Here is a 7453-nt window from a genome sequence, read left to right as displayed (position 1 = left end):
TCTTTGAAAATGTATTGTGAAATTAGATTATTTTCATTGCTAATCAAGCAATAAATTAATTTCATTAAGTAGCAAAATGATAATTTAAAAAAATCAACATTGTTATTTGTTATTTCAATATACATTTACACGGATTCATTCGGTATATCGCGTAAAATGATCGTGAAAGAATAAGTAACGGCGGTCAATTAATGCGAATGAAGCGTGAAAGATTGTTATCGGATCGTGAGTGCAATTAGATACAATTCAACTTCAAAATCTGTTGTTTTATCAAAAGGTGGAAAAAATCCACAACGGAGAATTAGAAAAAATATCAATCAAATCGATTAGTATTCTTCAACAAAACTGTGCACTAAGGTAAAGGGGAAAAGCAGTACTTTTTAAGGGAAAAACACAAAAGACCACACAGTATCTTATGTAAATCATTACAGAAAGAAACCGCTTTGAATCGTTCGTCTGAGCTGTAAATTCCATGCGATTAGCTCAGATTTTTTCAATTTGTTTGTAATCTATCATATTCCAATATATTATGATATATTTAAAACTAAATCTTTAGTGTGTAAGATAGTCAGTAAAATATATATGTGTTTATCCTTGAAAAGGTTCATATTATTTTCGAAATAGTGGGATTTTGATTATTTTAATCAAAATTGATCGTGAAAGATCGGACAACAAATTAGTTTGATCGTGAAAGGCAATGAGTGACCGTCATTGTGAAATAAGATTGCATTCACTAATTACTTTTTAGAAGTTGAAGCGGGTAATTTTCACTAATGACTAAACAAGAACGTAAATGAATAGTTTGGTCTTTCCACTTTTCCGTGGAAAGACCTATTGCTTTTGTTCTGATTATTATTATTATTAGGTCTTTCCACTTTTCCGTGGAAAGACCTATTGATTTTGTTCTGATTATTATTATTTTTTTTTTTCTTCCGCCTAATTTTTTTCTTGCGTAGTATTGTTGTTTTATAAGATGTCGCTTAGATATTTGGTATATGATATCAAACAGTTTATACGCTTTTGAAACAGACAACCGCTTAACCGAATACTTTACGTTGTAAGAGTTATCTCCCCAAACACTGTTTTTCTTGTGGCCGGGCCACTACTCCTTCGCAACCGTAAAAGATTACGACAAATTTATTTTACCAAATTGCTAGCTATATCTTCAGGATGTTGAGTTTGGTTTTCACCGAAGCGTTCCGGAGACTCCATATGAGAGTTATTTCCCCTCATGCATTTGATATAAGTGATATGCATTTCTAACTGGTAAACCATAAGTGATAGAGACCTAGGGTCTTTTGATTTGAGGTCCTTGGTCCAAAAAAAAGAAAATTTGGTCAAGGTCAAAGGTCAAGGTCATATTCTAAATTTTGATTTTGGCTTAATTTCACTTCTTTTCAAAAACCGTATAAGATATCGACAACATATTATTACTAAATTGTAAATTGCGACATGTCGTAACACATACATTTTGGTTTAAAGGGTGCGCTAACATTAAATTAGAGTTTTCTCCCCTCTTGTATTTAAAAATACGCGTATGGTGATATAACTCATTAACCATATAAAACTAAGACCTAGGGTCTTTTGATTTGAGGTCCTTGGTTTATGACCTTGAAATTGAGCTCAAGGTCATAGGTAAATTTGACGTTCTAGATTTTGACCTTTGCTTTTACCTCATATGTATACATGATTAAGCCATGGGACTTTTTGCATTAGGTTGCAAGCCATTTGACCTTGAAAAATCCAACCGGAAGTGATCTTGTGTAAACCGGAAGTAGCTATTTTTTGTTTATTTAATATAAAAGTATATAGAACCATATATTTTTGGAATCAGTGTCAAGTAAACATTCAAATTATACCGGAAGTAACATTTTTCAAACCGGAAGTAACAAATTATCTCCCTTATTTAAAAAAAAATGTATAGAAACCATATATTTTTGGAATCAGCGTACAATTAGCTATCATTTGACGCTGAAAATGACATTTTAAACCGAATTTTAATATTTTTATATCAAAATAGATCTTTATGGGTGGAAAGACCTTCAATTGTTCTCTGAACCATTGGTTTTTAATTTTTTTTTTTTTCTTCCGCCTAATTTTTTTCTTGCGTAGTATTGTTGTTTTATAAGATGTTGCTTAGATATTTGGTATATGATATCAAACAGTTTATACGCTTTTGAAACTGACAACCGCTTAACCGAATACTTTACGTTGTAAGAGTTATCTCCCCAAACACTGTTTTTCTTGTGGCCACTACTCCTTCGCAACCGTAAAAGATAACGACAAGTTTATTTTACCAAATTGCTTGCTATATCTTCAGGATGTTGAGTTTGGTTTTCACCGAAGCGTTCCGGAGACTCCATATGAGAGTTATTTCCCCTTATGCATTTGATATAAGTGATATGCATTTCTAACTGGTAAACCATAAGTGATAGAGACCTAGGGTCTTTTGATTTGAGGTCCTTGGTCCAAAAAAAAAAGAAAATTTGGTCAAGGTCAAAGGTCAGGGTCATATTCTCAATTTTGATTTTTGGTTATTTTCACTTCTTTTCAAAAACAGTATAAGTTATCGACAACAAATTATTACTAAATTGTTAGTTGCGACATGTCGTAACACATACATTTTGGTTTAAAGGGTGTGCTAACATTAAATTAGAGTTTTCTCCCCTCTTGTATTTAAAAATATGCGTATGGTGATATAACTCATTAACCATATATAACTAAGACCTAGGGTCTTTTGATTTGAGGTCCTTGGTTTATGACCTTGAAATTGAGCTCAAGGTTATAGGTAAATTTGACGTCCTAGATTTTGACCTTTGCTTTTACCTCATATGTATACATGATAAAGCCATGGGACTTTTTGCATTAGGTTGCAAGCCATTTGACCTTGAAAAATCCAACCGGCAGTGACCTTGTGTAAACCGGAAGTAGCTATTTTTTCTACTTATTTAATATAAAAGTATATAGAACCATTTATTTTTGGAATCAGTGTCAAGTAAACATTCAAATTATACCGGAAGTAACATTTTTCAAACCGGAAGTAACAAATCATCTCCCTTATTTAAAAAAAAAATGTATAGAAACCATATATTTTTGGAATCAGCGTACAATAAGCTATCATTTGACGCTGGAAATGACATTTTAAACTGAATTTTAATATTTTCATATCAAAATAGATCTTTATGGGTGGAAAGACCTTCAATTGTTCTCTGAACAATTGGTTTTTAATTTTATTTATATTTTTTGTGTACTTGTAAACTTTAAAACAGATTGAGTTTACGGGGATAAAAATGAAATAAATAAAAAATCCCACGAATTTTTAATTTTGTTTTCATATGCTACATTATTTTTCAGAACATGAACACACAGGCGTTAGATGTAATATGTAGTATGGAAGTTTACGACAGTTTTTATTTACATTTTAGAAAACAAATACAACATGGTAGAAGTTGGTTAGATGTCATAATGCCATGATAGCAAGGTGAGTCAGTTTATTATATAAATCAAGTGATGTAATTATTTAATTATTATTATCATTATTATTGCTTTAATTTTTTTCAATGTGTACATGGATTATTGTGAACAAAATAGTGACAGCTAGGTGACAAAGGAGTTTAGTACTGCGAAGGCTACTGTAGGTTTAATAGGGTTTACCTGGACTCAACTAAAATAAGTAAAGAAATGCAGTTCATTCAAATTGTAATGTAAAATTTTGTCTGAAGACAATGTTGTTTTCCCAACGCAAAGAATGTTTTTACTGATTTAAAACTTCAAAAAAAATTTCCTGATAAGTGGAGGTAATTTGATAATAGCTTGTGATTTCAATTTCCTCGTTTTGTTCCCTCTTGTCTGACTTCATTAACAGGGATGTGCTCTTTAAACAAATATTGCTCCAACAGAGTTATGAGGAAAACGGCTTAATTCGAGCCCATCAAGAATGGGTGACCGATACCATGGGCCTGTATCCTAACTCACTATAGTGACATGTTTTTCAGTATAAGATCTTTAGATACAAGAATAGTTGTCTGATATGTAATTTAACCGATTGTGTCCTCTTCCCGATGGCGACGATATGCCTGAGTGTGAATGTGAATGCTTACAGATTTCCCGCATTTTTGTTTGACTTCCCGATATTATCTGTCGAAAACTTTATCTAAAATATCACCTGACTCTTTTCATTCCAAATAATTGTGCTTCACCTGTGACTAGATATGAATAAATTTCTTTAAATAAAAAGAATGTTTATTTGTGGCTATAAAGTATATCTTGCCAAGTTGGCAAATTATTTTGTTGTTGCTGTTCAAGGCCAAAGTTATATCGTGTAAAGAAGCAAATTGTTTGTTTTGTTTTGTTTTTTTTTTTTTTTTTGGAAGGGGGGTCTCAATATGAAATAAAGAAATGTATTGTAACTGCCAATGAGACACGTATCCCAAAAATTTTAAGGAAGAGGATGTAAAAAACTGCAAGTCAAAATACAGCCTTCAACGATATGCAAAACAGTGCGCTATAACAGGTTTCAGAATAATCCAATTCAAAAGAATTACCGGCTTTAATGTATTGTTTAGATCTCCACGTGATATTGTGTGTTAGGTTTAAATTTTGATAAGTCAATATTAAGATCGGAACAAAAGAACCTATCCTATTCTTATAAAAGAAAAAATTATTCGGTCAATTTTTTTTTTTTTAACCAAATTTTAACTATAAAAGTAATGAATACATGCGTGTCTTACAACTTTAGAAAAAAACAACTATATAACTGTTTAATTGTGTACACAGGATGAATCGCACCTGTAAACATATTTATAATCCAGACGTTTTAGACATAAATATCGGACGCTTAACATATGTTTAACATGTGTTTACGTACAATTGAAGGGTGTTTTATGGACAAAAGACATTTCATCGATGTAAAATTCATCAAATATACCAGCTTCAATGTTTTAACGCTGGCATTCAATGAAATATCTGCGGCAACAATGATATTAAAATGCAAATGTATATTCTCATCACCGAATGAGACTTAATATTGAATTGTACCGTGAGCAACACGGCGGATACCTCGTGTGGAGCATTGTGCGCTCACCCTTCCGGGGCACCTGATACCAGCCCTAGTTATTGGTCGGGTTCGTGTCACTCAATCATAAGTTTTTCATTTAGTGTTATCGTTAGCAACTCTGTAGGACCAGAACGAGCGACGTTGCATCTGCCGTAATGTTAATTTCAACTATTCTGTGTTTATCTTTTAGTGCAACATTTCTTTGAACATTATGATCTACAGGTTCATATCAACGTACAGTCTTGTGCGAAAAACAAATACATATTTTTAATTTTGAATAAAACGTACTACTTCACATTTAGCGTATTTTTAGTACGTCGCATATGTTGCATTCCAATTTATAAAACAGGATACAGGGGCGGATCCAGGAGTTTTAAAAGGGGGCGTAATTCCTGATGAATTAATGTATATTGCCGAACGGAGCGATGCGCAAAAAAGTGTATCCGCCATTTGCATATAGACTGCACTCCCGGCGCTACCATCAAACGAAAAGGACCTTTAAAGCAGGGCTAGCTATGAGGATCATAGGAAGAAGTGTAAAAATGGTAATGCTCTAAAAAGATAATAATTGTAACCTTTATTTAGCATGTAAAAAAAAAACAACAGTTTTCCTTTTTTTCTTAACGTTAAGGACTTTTTTTGTAGGAGTCACTTGGGCACAATAAAATAACGGTACCAATTTTTCTACACCAGATGCGCATTTTGACAAGCAATGATTCTTCAGTGATGCTCGAGACATTTATGTTCTCGCTCTTTTTGCCGTTTTTTCTTCTTCTAATTTCAAGTATTTTCGTTTTTATCTGTGTCAGAAGGATTATATAAATTTACTAGAAATAATATTTCTTTACTATTTACTAATAATATCTAGTTTACTATCCACAGCGGTTACTAGATTATAATTAGTGTTGCTAAGTCTTAAGAAGTTTTCTATGTTGTCTTTTGTATACTGTTGTTTGTCTTTTTCGTTTTTTGCCACGGTGTTGTCAGTTTATTTTCTACTTTTGAGTTTGAATGTCCCTTTGGTATCTTTCGCCTCTCTTTTTTTTGATCGCTGTGGATAACAAACTGAACATCCTGAACAAACTATTACCTTTCAATAGGATTCTCAAAATGATATATGGGGGTGTTACCAATTTTCAAACAAATTTCTGATACTCTAATGACATATTTGAAGTCATTGCTAATTTTATATCTGGGTCAAAAACTTGTGTTTGATAAAACAGTAAGTATAGACATATTTCATCTCTAGTTCAAAATATCCCACCTTTTAAATGTGTTTGAATAATTTCTAATTGAAAGATATCATTAACCAATATAAATTAATTTGTATCTGAAAGACAAAACATAGCTTTACATCCAAATTAGTGTTGGTTTAGGTTAAGACTACCATTCTTATTCTATTTTTGCGATAAACACTCATATTTGCCAAAATCTACGTAGCAACAAGATCGATCCATTATTTGGTTACATGTTAAGAAATACCCCTATAATTTTGTTTGAACTTCAAAGTACGAAAGAAGAAGCTGTCATACTATGAATTTAAGTATATATATAAAAATATATCAAGGTGAATTTGTCCCTATCTTTTTATCAATAGATATCAACATAATAAATCTACTTACTTGCATTTTTTATGTTAGAGAAAGAGCGAATTCATTCTTCTTAAAATTCGTCTGACTCAATAACTGAGTTTATTAAAAGACATTTCATAAGGTAAAATGAAACTGTTCATATTTTAACTATAGTCAATTCTGATCTTCACAGACATTTACATGTACATCTCCGTACTATGGCATATGAGGAGAGGAAAACACACACACAAATAAAATAAAATAAAAATCACAAATCTAAGTATGATCATCATAGTGATTATACATCTTCCCTTTTTTTTTATATTTGCAGGTGGAATGCAGCCATGACAGCAGAATAATAAACATGGATTTTGAAGCCGAATTATTGTCACAACTGCATGACATAAAGTCATTTTTTAACTCTTTGTTTTTCTTACAGTGTGTAGCCTTATAAAGATCGTCATCTTAATATTGCAGTTTAGTTTTCTTTCAATATAAATGTCATTAAAGTATTATGATATCTCATCAATACTGTTTTGATCATTGAAAAAAAAAACAATTGCTTCGTATGCAAGACATTATTTTGCTTGAAGTTATGAGTCGTAATGTTTTAAATGTTCATAACTAATCAGTGGGAAATCTAGTGAAAAAGAACAAAATAAAATTACCTCTTCTTATGATAGAGTTGAGAAAATCAATTATAAAACAATGCCGGTGACGACACTGACCATAAGATATTTCTAAATAATAATTGTACATTTTTAAGAAATTATTTATTAAACTGTGCTATTAGAAATATACATGCAAATACACGATGTTTTATGTT

This window comes from Mytilus californianus, unplaced genomic scaffold, assembly GCF_021869535.1.
Source record: "Mytilus californianus isolate M0D057914Y unplaced genomic scaffold, xbMytCali1.0.p SCAF_1, whole genome shotgun sequence".
Classification (NCBI taxonomy): Eukaryota; Metazoa; Mollusca; class Bivalvia; order Mytilida; family Mytilidae; genus Mytilus; species Mytilus californianus.
Note: the sequence above shows the minus strand (reverse complement) of the source record.